Source organism: Pongo abelii, chromosome Y (assembly GCF_028885655.2).
Source record: "Pongo abelii isolate AG06213 chromosome Y, NHGRI_mPonAbe1-v2.0_pri, whole genome shotgun sequence".
In the NCBI taxonomy this organism is placed as follows: Eukaryota; Metazoa; Chordata; class Mammalia; order Primates; family Hominidae; genus Pongo; species Pongo abelii.
Window position 1 is genome coordinate 56,957,351 of NC_072009.2, and position 20,770 is coordinate 56,978,120.

Consider the following 20,770-nt stretch of genomic DNA (forward strand, 5'->3'; position numbering starts at 1 on the left):
ATTGCCTCTTTATTTGTGTACCAATGGGTTCCCTACACAGAATCCAGGGCACTGATTGCTCTTCCTACTTTACAAGGACAGAGCCACACCCACTCCACTCCATCAAGTAATGTCTGGACCATATGTGAATCTTTTTGCTGTTAAAAAATAAAATTTTGAGTCTTCCTGTGTCACTCAGGCTGGAGTGCACTGATGTGATCTCAGCTCACTGCAACCTCCACCTTTCGGTTTCAAGTGATTCTCCTACGTCAACCTCCAAAGTAGCTGGGATTACAGATGCCAGTTTTTTTTTGTGTGTGTGTGTTATTAGTAGAGATGGGATTTCACCATGTTGGCCAAGCTGGTTTCAAACACCTGACCTCAATGATCTGCCCTCCTTGACCCCCCAAAGTGCGGGGATTACAGGTGTGAGCCACTGCACCCAGCCAAAAAAAATTTTTTAAGTTTTAACTTGACATATGTTTGATTTATTTTGAATATATTAGCTTTATGTGTAGATACACATTCAAATATGTTCAAAAATTCAATTGATGTGAGAAGATGAATATTTCTACATTTTATCTTATGATTTCATGGGGTTGCCATTTTACCGTTTCCTTTCTTTATCTTTATATGTTTAATGAGAAGATCCTCAATGAAGACCCCTCACTATGATAGACAAAATATTGTGCAATAAATCATGGATAGATGCAGCGAAGTAACTTCTGGTTTTTATTTGGAGATCTGATAGCTGGGATTAAAAACTCTTGGTGGTGTTCCCCTTCCTGTGCCCATGTGTTCTCATTGTTCAGTTCCCACCTATGAGTGAGAATATGTGGTGTTTGGTTTTTTGTTCTTGCGATAGTTTACTAAGAATGATGATTTCCAATTTCATCCATGTCCCTACAAAAGACATGAACTCATCATTTTTTATGGCTGCATAGTATTCCATGGTGTATATGTGCCACCTTTTCTTAATCCAGTCTATCATTGTTGGACATTTGGGTTGGTTCCAAGTCTTTGCTATTGTGAATAATGCCGCAATAAACATACGTGGACTGTTGTGGGGTGGGGGGAGGGGGGAGGGATAGCATTGGGAGATATACCTAATGCTAGATGATGAGTTAGTGGGTGCAGCACACCAGCATGGTGCATGTATACATATGTAACTAACCTGCACATTGAGCACATGTACCATAAAACCTAAAGTATAAAAAAAAAAAAAAAAACTTGCTGGTAAAAGTAACCTGATGAGGAGTTTTAGTATGCTGTCTTCTTCTGTATGTTTTTCCACCATCACAATTTTTTGAATTTCCCAAGAAGAAATGTGTAAAATTATTTCGTTCAGACCTACTCATTTCCCTTTTATAGGTTTTCAGGTTGTGCATTGTCCAGATTACTTAGAAGCTCATGATCACAGACATCATATTTGTCAAGAGAAAGCTTTGTTGAAACAGGATTAAGTGTAGGTGTTTACCTCTTAGGGTCCATGGTTCCTCTAGAGGTGGGATGGATCTTCAAAACAATTACTGAATCCAGAAGCTGATGACAGAACTTGAGGGCATTGAAAAACGCTCCCTTTTGATTTCCAAGTGGTCACTGCTTATTCTGGCATTAATCTTGATTGTGATCATGATGTTTTTCTTATTCGTCTTTCCTGGTATGCCGCTGATTGTGCATCTAAGGAAAAGAGGCCTGAATGAGAGTGGTAAAGAGAGCAACTGCAACCTTCTTAGCTGAGGCCTCGGTGAGCTTTGAGGCACATTGAGCAGAGTCTGAAATCCTTCCTTAATATAGGATAAGTTGCATCAAATTTGACTCCCATGGAAATGGCACCAAGTTCAAGGTGTCAAAGAAGAGACTCAGAACCAGTGAATGAAATCATGGAGTTTCACTGGGGACTTAAAAAGAGGGGAAAAGAGTCCACTGTCAGTGGGCTTAACATGATAACAATTCCCACTTACAGAAAGCATGCAGTTTGTATAGTATTGTTATTTAGCACTTTTTTCAACAACTTTTCACCTGTCAGCATTTATTTAACAAAAAAGGAGTGGCCTCAGTCCCTTGTGTGGCCTGTATTCCATGCCACAGGATGGAACAGACCTGGTACTGAGATCTTCCTCATAAATAAAGAATAATTTTCAGGTCAGCCACTATTTGATTTTTTAAATCAGAACTCTGGACACTCAGAAGATTTTTTTTTTTTTAATACAAGGTAGGTCTCCAGGTATGCCCAAATCAAGTTAACACTGTCAGTTTCATCCATTTCAGCCATCATACAGTCTGGTTCAGGCAGTGGAGGCTCTTCTTCCTGAGACTCTAAATTCAAAATGGTTTGATTTTTCTTAAATCCTTGAGTTGACAGTTTACTAAAGGCCCGTTGTGTGTGCACATTGCTGGCATGGTTGTCAAAGATAATGAGATGGCTTCTTAGTTGGTAGGGTGTGTTTCTTTTACAGGTGTGATTGGGTTTGTACAGGCTGCTGAGGTGCCCCTTCTCCAGACTGTCATTGGATCATGACATTCTTGGTCCCCAGTTCCACTATTTTCCAAGGTGGGACACACTGATGCAGAACCTGAAATTGTGATTCATGGTGACTAGGCTGAGGCCAGCCCTTAAAAGGCAGAAGTGCCAGGTCTGTGTCTTATTTTCTTTGTCATTCTAATTTATCTTTTGGTATGGAGAGCAGAAAACAGTCTGAGGGTGTGAGAGCCCTCCTTGTAGAGTTGGCACTATTTATGCATGGCTCTTAAGTGTCAAGGTAGGTAGAGAGATCTCTCTTCCTGGCACAGCCTGAGTAGGCTAGAGTGCTGTGACCCTTAACTCTAGTCATGCAGTCTTCAGAGGAATGTCAAAAACCATAGGATATGGGGGGTAGAGAAAGAGCTGGTACAAATGACAAGTTGTAGGTAAAATAATTGGAGGCAGGAAGAGAATGGGACCTGCTTGGGTCAGTACACACACTGCATGAGTGCAGCTTAACAGTCAATCCATTTCTCTGATTTGGCCCTTGTGTCATGGAATTAACATGTCCACTTCTGCTCTGGCCTCGGGGCTGAACTCTTTGTTTCTAGAACCAAATTTAAATTCTCATCTCTGGAATTACATTTGGGTTTCACAGGCCACTGGAGTGTGGAAGCCCAGGTGTGCCCACAAAAGTGGCTGTGGTTGGGCTTTCCTCACATGACTTTTGTGCCTACACTCACAAGGATAAGGAATCTTCTTCCTCAAGGCATGCCAGGAAGGCTTATGGGAGCCTGTGAAGAAAAAAGGTGATGCCTCAGCCCAGTGCTCTTGCCCCTCCTTGCTTGTGGCTTTGGGCTCTCAATCATGCTCATCAGAAAAATGCGCAATGAAAGCCCCTCAGTGACTGACTGCTTAGCCCACTTTTACCCTGCCACAGCACAGTGACAACCCTGAAGCTCCAAGTACAGCCTGTGCTTCAAAAAACTGGAATCTCTCAGTTCATTTCAGGGCCCTAAGAGGGTTCGCCTCTGCAGGGAAGTCTGATGTCTACCCCTCCTTGCCCACCTGACAGCTAAGCATGTCTGCTGTGTGCCACCTTTGTTTTCTGCTTTTATCAAGCCCATGTCTCCATGAATTGACTAGGGGCACAGGCTCAATGAAGCCCAAGTGACCTGTCTGGAGCTCCTTCAATGCACAGCCTCAGGCACGTGCCACACAGGTTTCTCCTAGAATGTATTCTTAGGGTGTCACACCAAAAAATTCTGCTCTAACTTTTGGACTAGCTAATCAGTAAGTCACTTAAGGTTCCAAGATGAGTGTGAGCCTTGACACTCTTTATCTCCTTCCTCAGGTGGGGCTGCATTGGGGGTTGCCATCCTGATTTCTTTGTGGAAAAAGATAGCAGATGAGGCAGGACCCAAGGGCCAGGGACAGGACAGAACACCTAGGCTGGCCTCCCCTAATGCCCTCTGAGGTCCCTGCAGGCAAGAGGGCTCAATGGAGTTCCAGGCCCCTTTTCTAGGATTGTGGGAATAGCCCCTTCCTGCACCACCAAGACAAGCCTACTGCTTCTGCAACCTGCACCCACTTATGTTTAGGAGATGAACATCCATTTATCTTTGTGGTCATGGCCTTCTGCTTCATTTCCATAAGATGTTCTCCTGGAAGAAATGCCTAGGGAATCCTGGGCCTATAGTGAAGGTTCTCAAAATGCTAAAGTCCGTAAGATTCTCAAAACCGTAATTAATAGTATTTTCTACACATTGCTATCTCCGGGTTGATTTTGCCAAATAATGTGTAAAAGCAAATATTAAAATTTTTATCCTTTACATTATTTTAATTAGATCATCATACAAAGCTTTTATTTTTCTGAAATTTATGGTTATACCAATCATTGAATTTTTCTTTTCTTATTTGTCCAAATTGTTACCTGTTTTAGACACCAAATCTTAAAAAAAAAGCTACACAAATACCAACAGTTGATAGCAGTTTGTTTAAAATTTAATTAAGTTTCATAAATAAGTAAATAATTTCAGTAAACTTAGTTTATATTATTTACATAAATTATTTTTCATCTTATCCTCAATACCAAAATAATGTTATCTTGGTATGCAATTCAAAATTGACAGATTTTTTTTTTAAATAGGCAAGTTAAAAATATTTTTGAACATGTTGGGTAATATAATTCTCAAATAATTTACCTTTCTCCAGTAAAAAAAAAAAAAAAAAAAAAAAAAAAAAAATCAATGCACTTGACAATTGATATTCATAGTATCTTTAAAAGTTACATTATGAATATACTTTATAGTTGCTAAAAATTTAGGAACACTAAATCTAGTCTTCCACAGTAAAACTTAAGGATTATACAAATGAGATTAAATTTACAGGGTAAATTTCCCACAATAAATGAAACAGGTTCTTTGCTTTATCTTTCGGCATCTGATAATAAACAGATTTTTTGACATTCAGAACCTGCTTGAGTAAAGACATAAGGCTAAAGAGCTCTTGTGAAAGAATCATTAAAAATATACAGAACAAACCTATTATGTGTATTATTTTTAAAAGTCACCCAATTCATACTTCAAACAAATACTAATTTTACTGGGATTTACCACTTGCAGAAGGTGGATTGACTTAGAATCTGATGGAACATAACCACTCTTTACATACCACCCAATTGCCCATAATCTACCCGGAATTGAAGGTTGATCCTGCCAGTTCCTAAGAAGACGAACTTGACACACACAGAATTCTCATTTAGGCTTGTTTCCCACTTCTACCTTCCAGTAATGTCTGCCAGCCCTACACTTCTGAGAATCCAGGACAGCAGGGCACAAACAAAATCTCCCTGAATTGTAATAAATGTTTGGTTTTGTTCTTCCTTATTACACAGCTTTTGTATCTGCAGAAACAATAAGTTGAAAATGTGCTGTGTCATGATCCAGAATCTAGTCTGGGCGTGGCGGCTCATGCCTGTACTCCCAGCACTTTGGGAGATTAAAGAGGGAAGATCACAAAGTCAAAATATCTAGACCCTCCTGGTAACATGGTAAAACCCAGCCTCTACTAAACATATAAAAAATTAGCCAGGCGTGATGACATACACCTGTAATCCCAGCTACTAAGGAGGCTGATGCAGGAGAAGCACTTGAACCTGGGAGGTGGAGGTTGCAGTGAGCCAAGATCATGCCACTGTACTCCAGTCTGGGTGACAGATCGAGACTCTATCTCAAAAAATAAGTAAGTAAGTAAGTAAATAAATAGATAAATAAGAAATCTAGATTGAAATCTACATGAAATGGCTTGATAATTCTGTCTAAGCCAGAATTTACAGGATGAAGACAAAAACAATATTTTGTTAATCTAAATGAAAAGAGTTCAGGGCATTTTAGGTGTCAATACCTGTGGTGAATACTGTTAACATGTGACAACCATTTCAAGTTTGAGTGGATAGACTTGTGCACTACTTCTCTCACTAAACGTTTAAATGTAGAAACATAATCTGAAAATTTTACAACGTTTTCACTTAGTTTTGCTAAGATGTCCATCTCTTAATCTTGTTTCAATTGTGAGATTCAATTGTGCAGCATTGGTTACAGTTATGCTCTACTCATATGCAGAATTAATGTCATTTATTTACTATAGATATTTTAAATTTTTCACTTGAGACCACAGACTAATTTTAAAAGGAAAGTTTATTTTTAATTACGTAGCTTCCATTACATACCTAGTATTGTATTTGTTTACTTCATGTCTATGTGAAAAAGACCTCATGACTTATTAAACGTTCTATTGATTACTTGAATATATTGGCCCAATAAAATTAAAAAACTCAATTCTGTCAACTTTATAGAGTAAAATAGACAAAAAGTAAACAAAAATTGAATTAAATAGAATTCTAAAATTGAAAAAATATAAAATGTACTAAATAAATAGCATACTAAACATGCACTGTAAAATTACTCACATGTAAAAATTATTTTCCAAACAGCATTACATTTTATCAAAGTCATTTTTGTAATTTCTGAGGGGATTGTACAGAGAATGTCTTTTTGTTTGTTATTTGTTTGTTTTGAGATGAAGTTTTGCTTTGTTGCTCAGGCTGGAGTGCAGTGGCACCTTCCTGGCTCACTGTAACGTTCATCCCCTGGGTTAAGGTGATTCTCCTGCTTCAGCCTCCCGAGTAGCTGGGATTACAAGAGGCTGCCATCATGCCCACCTAATTTTTGTATTTTTAGTAAAGACAGGGTTTCACCGTGTTGGCCAGGCCGGTCTGAAACTCCTAATCTCTGGAGATCCACCTGCTTTGGCCACCCAAAGTGCTGGGACTTCAGACATGAGCCACCAAGCACAGTCCAAAGAAAGTTTTATGAAACTTGATGAAAAGAAAATTATATATTATGTCTAGGGTGAGAAACAGGCAAACATACAAAAAAAAAGAGAAATTTGCAGAAGATAATTCTAAGTCACTAGCAATCACATTTTAAATCAAGGAATTTAATACAAAGCAGAGAACATAGATTCGCTTTGAAAATCTTTGAAGTTTCTGGTTTGCTGGTAAGATATCAACACTTGTAAGAGGATTTGTTTCATTTTAATATTTTTCTTTTCTTCTCAATGTAACCAACCATAAATAAATATGATTATTTTCTATGTTACATACCTAGAGTTTATTTTACAGTAATATATTTCTTATATTTAAATTCATGTAAATCAAAACTAAAGGTCTGTGTGTGTTTATCAGAGCAGAGCAGTCATACATTTAATAGACAAAAAGTAGGAAAAAATTTTATAAATAGTAGTTCAGTATTCAGAAACATAGAGGTCCATTATACTAATATAATCTTCATTACAACCATCATAATAACCTGTAGTTACAAGGAAAACAAAAATGTAACTTGTAAAAACCACACTTTCCAAATTATTTTATTTTAAAAACCATTGGCAAAGGAATCACTACAGATGTTATTCCACTGTCTCTCAATATTATATTGTTACCACGAGTTACCTACAGCCTTGGTTAAGATGGGATAACTTATCATCAGTTGCAAGATACACATTCAATGTCAAATAGCTTTAACAAAATAATAATATTGATTTATTAAAAGAAATTAAGTCCACACATTTTCTTTAAAAAGGTATTTTTGAATTCACTTTATTTTAATTACCTTAATTTGCAAATGGTAAAGCAATGTCCAACTAAAAAACAAATTGTTTCTCTTACTATGCAGAGTGTTGCCCTTACTACCCTCCTATCATCCCGTCATTTATGACACTGTCCTAAACCAACAACTAAGTTGCCTTTGCACGTAGAAATTCTTCAGGTACCTTAGATTTCTGTTTTCTTAATCTTCCATGGAAAAGTATATAAACCTGTCCTTCTAATAGAGAAGAACCTCTCATAACTCTGGTGCAGCAACTGTTGACCATGTTCTCTCACATAAATTCTAGAAATAAAGATATATCATCAAAAGTAAGAGATGAATTATGTCAATATTTGCTTTTGAAAATACATATCTTCCAAAAATATTAAATTCTTTTAATATAAAAAGTAAATTCCTTTTAGAGGAAGGTGATCAAGATTGCTGACTAGAAAGAGGCAGCTAGGCTCTGTAGTTCTCATAGACAGGAATGCAAGGTGTGCATAAATACGTGACTTTCAGCTGAAACATTCAGGTAATTGCATTGAGACTAGTCAAAGAAGCAACTTAACATAAGGAGAATGGAGTAAAGCAAGGCAGGACACTGGGACACCTGAAAGCAACATGGAGCCAGGGACAACTTCACACCCAGTAAGGCAGGAAGGGAATGCATGATGCTGGGAACCCATGATTCTTCCACAGATCTTTGCAACCCTCAGGTAAGGTGATCCCCTAATAAACCCACTTCACCATGGCCTTTTGTATAATGCACATAGCTACGTGGAGTCTCAGCAGAGCAGCCACTCAAGACTGTGCAGTGATTCAAGAGCCTTAGATACACTGACTTTCCAGGCTTCCCAGAAAAATTAGCTGGAACTCCAGCAAAGCAGGAGTTACAATCCTGAACAGATCCATAGGAAAAAGGCAGAATCCAGGGTGCTTAGCATTGATGGTCTGTAGGACACATTTTCTCAGTGCCTTACAGGGCAAGATGTACTGGCTTAGAATTCCAGCCAACCGCTGGTAGCAGCACTGCATCCCCCTGGGATGGAGCTACCAGAAAGAGGAGTCGGCCATCATCTTTGCTGCCTGGGAAACTTAGCCATTCCAGCCTTCAGGCTTTGAAGAGCCCAAGCTGACTAGAAGGACAAAGCATAGTACAGGTGCTCTAAAAAGACATGGCCAGACTGCCTGTTAAAGTAGGTCCCTAAGCTCCTTCCTCCTCACTGGAAAGTACTTCCCGATGAGTTTCTCCAGCTAACACCACTGGTACTCTTTGGTTGATGGAATTTTGAAATCTTTTGGGGCTATAGTTCCTGAAGCAGAGTCAGCTGCCATTTTTCCCGTTAGTGTGACTTACCTGTTCCATCCTTCTGGCTTTGGAGAATCCAAATAAACTGTGGATGGAAGTGATACCTCTGCACAGCAGACCTGTTCTACAAAAGATGGTTAGAGTTCTTTTCTTTCTTTCTTTCTTTCTTTCTTTCTTTCTTTCTTTCTTTCTTTCTTTCTTTCTTTCTTTTCTTTCTTTCTCTTTCTTTCTTTCATTCTTTCTTCCTTTCCTTTTCTCTTTCTTTGTTTCTTTCTTTCTTTCTCTTTTCTGCTTTCTGTCTTTGTTCTTTCTTTCATTCTTTCTTCCTTTTCTTTCCTTTTCTCTTTCTCTTTCTTTTTTTCTTTCTTTCTCTCTCTCTTTCCCTCCTTTCTTCCTACTTGAGACACAGCGTCACTCTTGTTGCCCAGGCTGGAGTGCAATAAAGCACTCTCAGATCACCACAACATTTGCCTCTTGGGTCCAAATGATTCTCCTGCCTCAGCCTCCACACAAGCTGGGATTACAGGTATGCACCAACATGCCTAGCTAATTTTGTATTTTTAGCAGAGATGGGGTTTCACCATGTTGGTTCAGGCTGGTCTCCAACTCCGGACCTCCGGTTGATCCACCCACCTCAGTCTCCCAAAGTGCTGAGACTACAGGCATGAGCTGCTGCACCCTGCAGGCTGCTTTCTTAAGTGGATCCCCAATCATTTTCTTTTCACTGGGGAAGACCTTTCAACAGGCATTTCCAGCTACTTCCTACAGGTGCTTTTTGGCTGAAAGCAGGTCTATACCTCCCTGGGATGGAGCTCCCAGAGAAAAGGGCATGCTGCCATTGTTGCTTTTTTGCACATTCACTGGTGATAACTTCAGGTACTGGAAAATCTGAGGTGACTAGATACCGTAGTGGACACCCAGTGTATTGCAAATGCAGCAGCTTTTCACAAACGGGGTCAAACTGTTACTTGTGTTCCTGTTCTTATATACTCTCACTGGGCAGGTTCTCCAGGCCTGGGCCACTAGCCAATCATTGCCAGAGCTATTGAGCCAGTAAAAACTTAAGGACTCCATGGACACAGCTTCCAGGGGCAAATGAATATATTTCATCACTGTCTGTGCAGAAGGACTGTCCCTGTTGCCCTCAAACTAATGAAATATCCAAAACCCTAATTGCCTTATTCACACCTCAAATGAGCTGCATTATACCCAAGAAGAGGAGATTAGACCATCCTCCATGGGGCTCACAAACTCCCCAGTGCTCCTCACCAGACAGTGAGCCCCTAACTTGGCCAGAAGCACATATTTCCCATCCAGGGCTGACTTCATTGAGTGATTGATGACCTACATCTCTCTCAAGTGCAGCCCCCAAGAAGACCAGCAAAGAGGTGGGGCAGTAAGCCAGCTCAAATGGTTTCCAGAGGATTTGGTGCAAGAGCATGTATAGTAAAATATGGCCAGTGATGGCCATTTCTATAGACTGAACTTTCTCCTATAAGAGACTTTAGCCTGAGGGGAACTAATTTCTATATGATAATGTTGCAAATCAGAAGGGGTGGACCAACTGAGCACTCCTTGGTCTTCTGTCCTCTCCCAGGGTCCCAGTCTAGCTACAGCTGCTTATAGGGCAGTCTCAATTACCCTGGAAGACCATACCATAGCATCAGCAATGGTAATCCTTGACTGACCCCTGAAGACTACAGCAAGGCAGACCCTATCACTGAAGCTTACATGTATCTTCCCCATTCTGCAGCCCACATGTATCTTCCTCATGCTGCAGCTTCCCCTGATACTATGGCAACTCCACATGTTACTTTCCTGGCATATGTCTGCAAAGGAGGGTTTGGCTTTGCTTGCCCCACCAGCAAATAGGAATGCAGTATGCCCCTGCCACCCTCAGCAACTTCTACTGTAGATAAAGCTTTGGTGGGTAGAGAACCAGAAAGCCTCACACCTGCTTTTCTGCTAACACTGTGTGTGGCAAGCAGTGTATCTTCTCACACTCTGAACAATTAGAACTTCATGAGGGGGCACAAATAAGGCATCAATACATTCATTGGCCAGCATCCTGCCCAAGCCAACACCAACTTTACTGCAACAGCACACACAGTCTCCAGCAGGCACAGCCAACTCCCCTCTAAGCTTCTCTGCTGCTGCCACTGAGGTGAATGCCCAAAGACAGGCAGAAACCTCATATCCACTAACACTCTTCTGAAGCTGTGACACATTAGTTACAGAGTCGTGGACTCTAACTATCAAGGAGCCAGAGAAGACAGCTGGAGCTCAATACAAGTTCCTCAGAGTATAGAGCTTCTGAGCTGTGAGCTGAGCATAGCCACTCCACCACCAAAAAAAAAAAAAAAAAAAAAAAAAAAAAAGAATCTCCCAGGAACAAAGCTGGTTAGTTACAAACACCTTATTCCACATCAAATATTCAAGACCATTAAATAGGATCAAAAAAAAAAAAACCCATTCAAAGGTCAGCAACCTCAAAGATACGTGCACAAAGATTAGACAAAATCAGTGCAAAAATGTTGAAAACACAAGAAGCCACAGTGACTTCTTTCATCCAAATGACAAAATTACATTTCCATGCAACCAAATGCAATGAAGGGAAAAAAATTGCAGGAATGGATAGAAAAAACAGTCAATAAGGAGGAAAATGTGGCCAATCTGATAGAGCTGAAAAAACACAATACAAAAACTTTGTAATGTAAACACAAGTATTAACAGCAGAATAGATGAAGCAGAAGAAAGAATCTCAGAGCTTCAATACCAGCTTTCTTAAATAAGACAGACAAGAAGAGTGAAAAAAAAAAGAGGAATAAACAAAACCTCTAAGAAATATGAGATTATGTAATGAAACCAAATCTATGATTAAAAAGCGTGCCTGAGAGCAATGGGGAGAATGAAAACTACTGAAATACTTATTTTCAGATATCATTCATGAGAGCTCTCCCAGCCTATATAGAGAGGCAAACATTCACATGCAGGAAATGTGGAGAATCCCAGTAAGATACCCCACAATAAGGTCATTTTCAAGATACATAATCATGAGATTCTCCAAGACCAAAATGAAAGAAAAAAGTGTATTAAAGGCAGCTAGACTAAAAAGCCAGGTCACCTCTAAAAGAAGCCCATCAGGCAAACAACAAACCTTTCAGGTGAAATTCTACATGTCAAAAGAGGTTAGGGACCAATATTCAACATTCTTAAAAAAAGAATTTCACATCAAAAATTTATATCCAACCAAAGTAAGCTTCAGAAGTGAAAAATAAATGTGATTCTATTCAGTTAAGCAAATGCTGAGGAAATCTTCTATCACAGACATGCCTTACAAGAGCTTCTAAAGAAAGCATTAGATAAGAAAAAGACTATAACAGTCACTACAAAAACACACTAAAAATCATAAATTGCTGACACTATAAAGCAACCACATAAATGTGCAAAATAGCCAGCTAAGACCATAGTGACAGAATCAAATCGATACGTATGAATACCAACCTTAAATGAAAATAGGCTAAGTTTCCCAATTACAAAACAGAGTGGAAAGCCGAATAAACAATCAATATCTAATGATGCGCTGTAATCAAGACACCCATCTCAAATAAGCTCAAAAAAAAGGGAAAAAGAAAAATCTACCAAGCAAATAGAAAACAGAAAAAAAAAAGACACATGCACACATATGTTTATAGAGGCACTATTCACAATAGCAAAGACTTGGAACCAACCCAAATGTCCAACAACGATAGACTGGATTAAGAAAATGTGGCACATATACACTATGGAATACTATGCAGCCCTAAAAAATGATAAGTTCATGTCCTTTGTAGGGACATGGATGAATCTGGAAACCATCATTCTCAGCCAACTATCACAAGGACAAAAAACCAAACACCACATGTTCTCACTCATAGGTGGGAACTGAACAATGAGAACACATGGACACAGGAAAGAGAATGTCACAGACCGGGGACTGTTGTGGGGTGGGGGGGAAGGGGCGAGGGATAGCATTAGGAGATATACCTAATGCTAAATGATGAGTTAATGGGTGCAGCACACCAACATGACACATGTATACATATGTAACAAATCTGCACGTTGTGCAGATGTACCCTAAAACTTAAAGTATTATAATAAGAAGAAAATAAAATAAAAAAAAAACTTTAGTCCTTAATAAGGACTCAAAATGGCAAAAAAAAAAAAAAAAAAAAAAGAAAGAAAAAAGAAAACAGAAAAAAAGTAGGGGTTGCAATCCTAGTTTCTGGCAAAACAGACTTTACATCAACACAGGTTTTAAAAAAAGACAAAGAATGGCATTGCATAATAGTAAATGCCTATCTGTGTACCCAACAAAAAAGCACTCAGATTATGAAGCAACTTTCTAGAGATTCTCAAAGATCATAAGTTAAATGTTCTTAAACAGTCATTAACTTTATACCGCACTGGTTCAGTATAAAGTCTCTGATGTAGAACCCAAAATGAGGACTTATTGAAGGCTTTTCCACATTTTGAACACTTGTGGAGCTTCTCTCTATATGAATTATATTACATCTATGAGGTGTGAGAATGAGCTCCATGCTTTGCCACATTCTTCACATTTGTGGGGTTTCTCTCCAGTGTGAATTATCTTATGATTAGTAAGGTCTGAGAAGCACTTAAAGGTTTTGCCACATTCCTTATATTTGTAAGGTCTCTCTTCCATACATATCCTCTTGTGGTTAATAAGGGTTTAGGAGCAGGTAAAGGCTTTCTCACATTCTTCATGGATATGGGGTTTCTCTTCAGTATGAACGATTTTATGTTTGCTAAGGACAGAGAACTACATAATAGCTCTTCCATGTTCATTATATTTGTAGAGTTGCTCTCTAGTATGAATTGTCTTATGTTTACTAAGGTCTGAGAACAACCTATAGGCTTTATTACATTCTTCACCTTTGTAGGTTTTCTCTGTGGTATGAATTATCTTATGTTTATGAAGGTCTGAGAACGACCTATGGGCTTTGTTGCATTCTTCACATTTGTAGGATTTCTCAGCAGTGTGAATTCTCTTATAATTAGTAAGGTCTGAGAAGCACTTAAAGGCTTTGCCACATTCTTCACGTCTGTAGGGTCTGTCTCCAGTACAATTTCTCTTGTGTTTAATAGGGGTTGAGGAGCAGGAAAAGGCTTTGTCTCATTCTTTACATTTTCAGCACTTGTCTCCACTAAAACTTTTTTTATGTTCAACGAAGTTTAAGCACAACTCAAAAGCTTTGACATATTTATTAGGTTGATAGGTTTTGCTAAGGGTAATTAACAAACATTGATAAAGGCCATCATAACTGTTTTCTGCACATTGAAATTACCCACACTTTGGTAGCCTTTCTTTAAATGTAAACTATTAAGTTCACAGCTTCCATATTTTCTCAGGATCACTTTTTAGACGATTCTTTTATGTCATACTCCAGCAATATCTCTACAGTAAAATAAAAAGAGAAAACTAAGAGAAAAAAGGACTATAAATTTCTCCCTCATTAGACTCAGGTGAATACACTTTACAAATATATAATTAAACAAAGCACATTAACAAGGTGACAATAAAATATCACAGGCTCTAATTGTGTAATAGAAATTGAAACTTAACAGAAATATACCGATCAAAGTGTCTTTGTGAGAAGTCTACTAACCAGGTAAAAATTTGCAGCACCCGAAGTGAGCAAAACACAAAAAACCACATAGTGGTTTACTAAAAGTATTTTGTGTTTACCCATGAAAGCCATTCTTCATCCTATGATGACTTTAAATATAGACTCCCAACTCCTGTCTCCACTGCCCAATAATAAATAAAATAGTGACACCTGTGTCCATGCTTCTGGGTTTGTGAGACCTTACAATAAACTAATTTCTATATTCCATGGCAGTGTTGAAAGGAAAGTTGGTAACTGACAGTTTTGGATAGCTGAGACAAAAGTAAATGACTGTTACAAGTGAAGACAGAAAAGGGGTATGGCAACTGACTATAGGATCTCAATAAGAAACATGGAGAATGCCGGGAGTGGTTGCTCACACCGGTAATATCAGCAATTTGGGAGCCTGAGGCAGGCATATCACCAGAGGTGAGAAGTTCAAGACAAGCCAGGTCAACATGGTGAAACCTTGTCTCTACTAAAAATACAAAAATTAGCTGGGTGTGGTGGCAGGCTCCTGTAATCCCTGTTATTGGGGAGACTGAGGATGGTGAATTGCTTGAACCCAGGAGTTGAATGTTGCAGTGAGCCACGACTGTGCCATGTACTCCAGCCTGAGTAACAATAGTGAAGCTCCCACTCAAAACAGAAAGAAAGAAAGAAAGAAAGAAAGAAAAAAAGAAAGAAAGAAAGAAAGAAAGGAAGGAAGAAATGAAGAAAGAAAGGAAAGGAAGGAAGATAGGTAGGAAGGAAGGAAGGAAAGAAAGAAAAAGAGACAAAGAAAGAGTGACAGGAAGGAAGGAAGAGAAAAGAAGAAGAGAAAAGAAAAATACAGGAAAACCTCTTAAGCTAAAAAACACACAAGCCCAGAGAAAACATCTACAGAACAAGCTTTAGAGACCCAAGAATCTCTAGCCTAAAAAATGTGTGTTTTATTCCCCCCAGACAAAAGAAACTTAATAAAGATTTTGACATGTCACAGTTTATTATACAAATTGCAACCTAAGATTACAACATATACAAAACCTCATGATAATATGGCTCAATCAAAAATAAAAATACATATCCAGAAATCAATTATTAAAATATGGGGATATAAAAATTACCAGAGACAATATGAATTATAGTCTAGATATACTCTTAAAAAATTAATTACTGTTAAAAATTAACATTGCTGACTTAGTGATGCTCAATGAGCAAAATGGAAATAAAGAAATTAAGAAAAAGGAAATAAATGAAATAACAAAAATTAAACCAACAAAAAATAAAAAGCACACAAAAAATAAAAATTGTGGAGTGGAACTACAAAAAAAGACTAATATGTACTTCAACATTAGTTAAAAAAAAAAGAGAAAATCAATAAGCTCAGCACATTTCAAATAAAATTAACATGAAGAGCTTTACAACAAGACACAAGTTAAGCAACGTTTTGAAAGTCACATAAAAGAGAAAGAAGAATGCAGAGAGAAAAAAACCAAATGTATTGTTTATATGCATGCTTCTGCAAGATTACCAACAAATTTATGAACATAAATCTTTCAAGCAAGAAGAGGGTAGGATGACATAGTTAAAACCCTGAAAAAGAAGTTCTAAACAAGAATACTATATTTTGCAAAAGTATCCTTCAAAATGAAAAAAAAAAAAAAACCTCTATCACTATCTATAATAACATCTAACTAGGTCATGTCTTCAAAAGACTCATTTCATATCTAATTTTGAAAGACTGAAAATCGCAGGATAAAAATACATTTCATGCAAGCGTTAACCAAATGAGAGGAGAAGAGGCAACAATTTATTAAGATGAAAACTACCATATTTAATATAATTTACTTTATGTCAAAATTAACAAGAGACAAAGTAGGACATTCAATTATAGTAAGAGGGTTTATTCACTAAGAACTTATAAATATATGACAATATTCCCAAAGACATAAAGCAAACATTGACAGAATTGAAGAAAAAATAGACAGCAATATAATAATGGAAAATACATCAATATTTTACTTTCAGTAGTAAATAAATAATGATAGAATATCAATGAAGGAACGAAAAACTTGAATGCATTACACAATAATTACACCTAACAAAGGTATGCAGACAACGAATCACATTCTTCTCAATACCTCAGAAAACATTTTTCTAGATTGACCACACGTGACACCACAAAAGAAGCCTTAATAATTTTTTAACTAAAATTTTACAATTATTTACAGCCCAAATGAAATGAAACTAGAAATCAGAAACAGAAGAAAAGCTGAAAAATTCAAAACTTATAAAGATTAAGCAACACAATTTCCTGTTTCGTTTTGTTTTGAGATGGAGCATCTCTTTCACTAGGCTGAAGTGCAGTGGTGCAATATCAGCTCACTGCAAACTCCACCTCTGGGTTCAAGTGATTCTTCTGCCTCAGTCTCTGAGTAGCTGGGATTACAGCCAAGCACCACCTCACCCAGCTAATTTTATGTATTTCAGAAGAGATGAGCTTTTACCATTTTGGCCAGGATGACCTCGATCTCCTGAACTAGCCATGCATCCTCCTGGCCTCACAAAGTTCTGGGTTAGAGGCATGAGCCACTACCCCCAGCTACAACACACTTTTTATTATGCTCTTTTTCAACTGTTGGAAGACCTAATATTGTGAAGATACCCATGCTGTTTAAGGTGACTGACACATTCAACACAGCCCGTTTTAATTTTCAATTATACTTTTGCAAAAATAGAAAAAAAACCCCCACAAAGTTATGTAAGATCTCAAGGCACCATGAAAAGCCTGACAATCTTTAAAAAGAATTAAAATATTGGAAACATTATACTTAAAAATTTCCAAACACAAAACACACCTACAGTAATCAAAGCACTCTGGTACTGGTATAAAAATAGAGTACCAAAGTAACAAAACAGGATGCAGCACAGATATAAACTGTTGAAGAGAGAGTAGAGGCATACCACCTAGGTTTTGCATTCAGCCTTTAAGTGACAATTCCTTTGGTAAGCAGGACCCAGGCAGGAGAGAAGAGTTAGCATAGATGCTAGTTTCAGCGATATTTAAAACTGTTCTCTGGGAGCAAAGCACAGGCTGGAGAGACACATCACCTAGCTGATAGACACAGAGATATGTGATAATATTCCCTGTTTACAGGGCCCAGGCAGAGGAGTCAGATTATTATGATTCTAACCCATTGATATGTAACAATGTACCCATAGAAAGGGATTTGGGACAAAAAGTCTCAACACCAGGGTACTAGGCCCAGTGATATGACACTATCCTCTCATCTTTGATGATGACATTTTTAACATTTAGGTGAGCATGTATATTAGAGTCACAATCTCACATGTGTGCTCAGACAATATATAACTTTCTCTACAACATTCGAGGGCTTTATGAAACCTCTATGAGAGATGCAAACCTCTCTGTGGCCTGCGTGCTCCTATGGACTCACAATCTTGCATATTGCTCTAAACCACGTTTGATAGTCAACGTCTATAGGCAGGGTTAAGGGAGAAGACCCATTATTATGCCTGTGGGCTGGGTCCAGAAATGAGTCACCATCTCCCCTGTGGGCAAAGCCACATATAAATGTCACAATTTTAACTGTGTACTGTATTCTTTTGTTAGACTCAGGACCTCAATAGTGGGAATTATTAATATGGAATGGAGATGACTCTTAATTTCACCTGGGTGTGCAACCAAGAGTCCCATTCTGAACCTTTTGCTGGTTCCTGTTGTGAAACTCTTTACCACCAAAGGGTTTATACAATATAAGTTAGCTTATGTGCGTTATTACAAATACGCAACCCAGAACCTTAAATATTGCCTTAAGCCAAACAATGAGAGGAAAAATATCTCCTACTGGCTGTATCCCAATATAAGTTTGATCTTCATGCCTGTGAACTAAAGCAAGGTATATGTCATAATTCCATATGTGAGCAACGAACAAGACAGGAGGGTAACATTACATAGATCATGTACCCAGCAATATGTCACAATACCTTCTCTAGGCAGGGTATAAAAATTTGGGTCACATTAACCTGGTGCTGGGCCAAGCACTGGACAACATTCCACATGTGGAAAATACCAAACCAAGTTATGAGAGCCAAAACCCCTACATAATGGGCCCAAGATATGTCAATGTATATTCAGTGGCTCCAGCATGGGCAGGGGAGTCACAGTCATAAGGGTGCTGGGCCCAACAATATGCAATATGCCATAATTTCCTCTTTATGCATAATCCAGGAAGCAGAGAAAAATCACCTTGGTGTTGAGCCATTCAGTAGGTCAAAATTTCTTCTTTGTTGGTACAATTCAGGAAAAATAGGAGAGTTACATATTTTGAGTGCTGGGCTTAGCAATATGCCAAAATCCGCCTATTGTGAAGGCCCAGGCAGCAAAAGAGTCATATCACTTAGGTCAAGGGCTCAGAGATATTTCAAGGTGTCCCAAATAGTCAGGGCTCAGGCAGATGAAGAGAGTCATATCACCTAGATGCTGCCCTAGGAATATGTCACAATGGAACATGAGAGCAGCATGCAGGCAGAAGGTCCACATCACTTGAGTGCTAGGTTCTGAGATATTTCATAAGGATCTCTTCACATAGCACCCCGCTAAGTGAGTTACATCAACTAATTGAAGGTTCTCTGCTTATATCACAATGCTCTCTGTGGGTAGGGTCCAAGGAGAGACTCACATCTCCTAGGTGATAGGCCCAGAGATGTGTCACAATATCCTCTATGGAACATAGCCCTGGCCAAAGAGCACCATCACCTGTGTGCCTGGCCTAGAAATATGTCACACTCCAGGTTGATGGGACCCCAGCAAGAGTCCCACATAGCCTAGGTGGCAGGCCCAGAGATATATCACAATTCCCTTCTTTGTGCATGGCTGTGTCAAAATAGTTCTCTTGCATGTGTGCCTAGCCTTGCAATATGTCTCTATATTTCCTTTGGGCCTTTGCAGGGCCCATTCCAGACAAGAGAGTTATATCACCTATGAGGTGAATACAGGGATATGTCACAATAATTTGGTGGGCATGGCACAGGCAAAAATGTTACATCACCTGGGTGCTAGATCCAGTGATAAGACAATCCTTACTGAGAGAAGGGCCCTGGCAGGAGAGTCACACCACCTTGAGGCCGGCATTAAGTAGATATCACAGTCCCATATATGAGCTGAAACAAGCCTAGAGAGTCAGATTACACAAGTGCTTGGCAATAATTTATATCACAATCACACTGTCAGAAAATTCCAAAGGTGAGATTTAAAATACCAATCATTTCTTGTTTTCATCTTTGACAGTTGACTCCATCCATGTGAGGTAATGAAATTTCTTACTGTGAGCTGGGTGTGCGTACAAGACACAATTTTACCTGTGTGCTGAGCCCTGCTTTGACTCCTTCTGTATAACCCAAAGACTTTGTAAAATATGTGTGAGTGTTGTAATCTTTTGCAACCTTTGTGTAAAAGATGGTCCAGGGTATCAGGCATGTCCCTAAAACTAGTTATCTAGTTATAAAAGTCAAAATAGCCTCTATTGCCTGAGTCCACATATGAGGGCCATTATCATTCCTGTTAGCCATGCCTAGATATAGGTTTTAATTCCCTCTGTGGTTATGAAACAGGCAGAACAGGCACATCACCTAAATGCTGGGCCAGAAATAGTCCAATATTCTTTTTGTAGGCAGGGTTCTGTCACAAATATCACGTATTTGTGTGCTCAGTCCAGCTCTGTGTCACAATGTTTCCTGTGGGCAGTCTCCAGGCAGGAGAGGAGAGTCATATCACCAAAATGATGGGCCCAAAAATATGTCACAATGCTTCCTGTGACAGGGCCCAGGCAAGAGAGTCATATCATTTGGATGCAGTGTTTAGAAATGCTGCAATTACTAAAGGAAGCCAGGTAGAGGCAGGAGAGGAGAGTTATGTAACTTAGATGATGGGTCTAGAAATATGTTACAAATCCCCTTGAGGACATTGTTAGGATAGCACAGTCAAATCACCAAGTTACTTGGCTCAGGTACTTATGAATGTCATTTGTGGGCTATACCAATGCAGAATTATTAAATCCCTTAGGAGCTGGACAAAGGTATAAGACACAATTACACTTGTGGAAAGGTTTAAGAATAAGGGGCACCATCTTGCATATGTCCTGGCTCCACTCATGAGTTGTTATTAGACTTTTGCTATGGTTTCTGGTATATGGCACAA

At 38.7% G+C, this 20,770-nt stretch overlaps 1 long non-coding RNA gene across 1 annotated transcript; it reads right to left on the reverse strand.

The window, feature by feature from the left end:
• Nucleotides 1-14,149: 14,149 nt before the first annotated feature.
• Nucleotides 14,150-19,130, reverse strand: LOC129053150 (uncharacterized). The gene is made up of 2 exons (XR_008518240.2): nucleotides 18,821-19,130; nucleotides 14,150-14,357 (listed from the first exon to the last, which is right to left on the reverse strand). It is a non-coding gene; the product is annotated as an uncharacterized LOC129053150 (long non-coding RNA).
• Nucleotides 19,131-20,770: the final 1,640 nt, after the last annotated feature.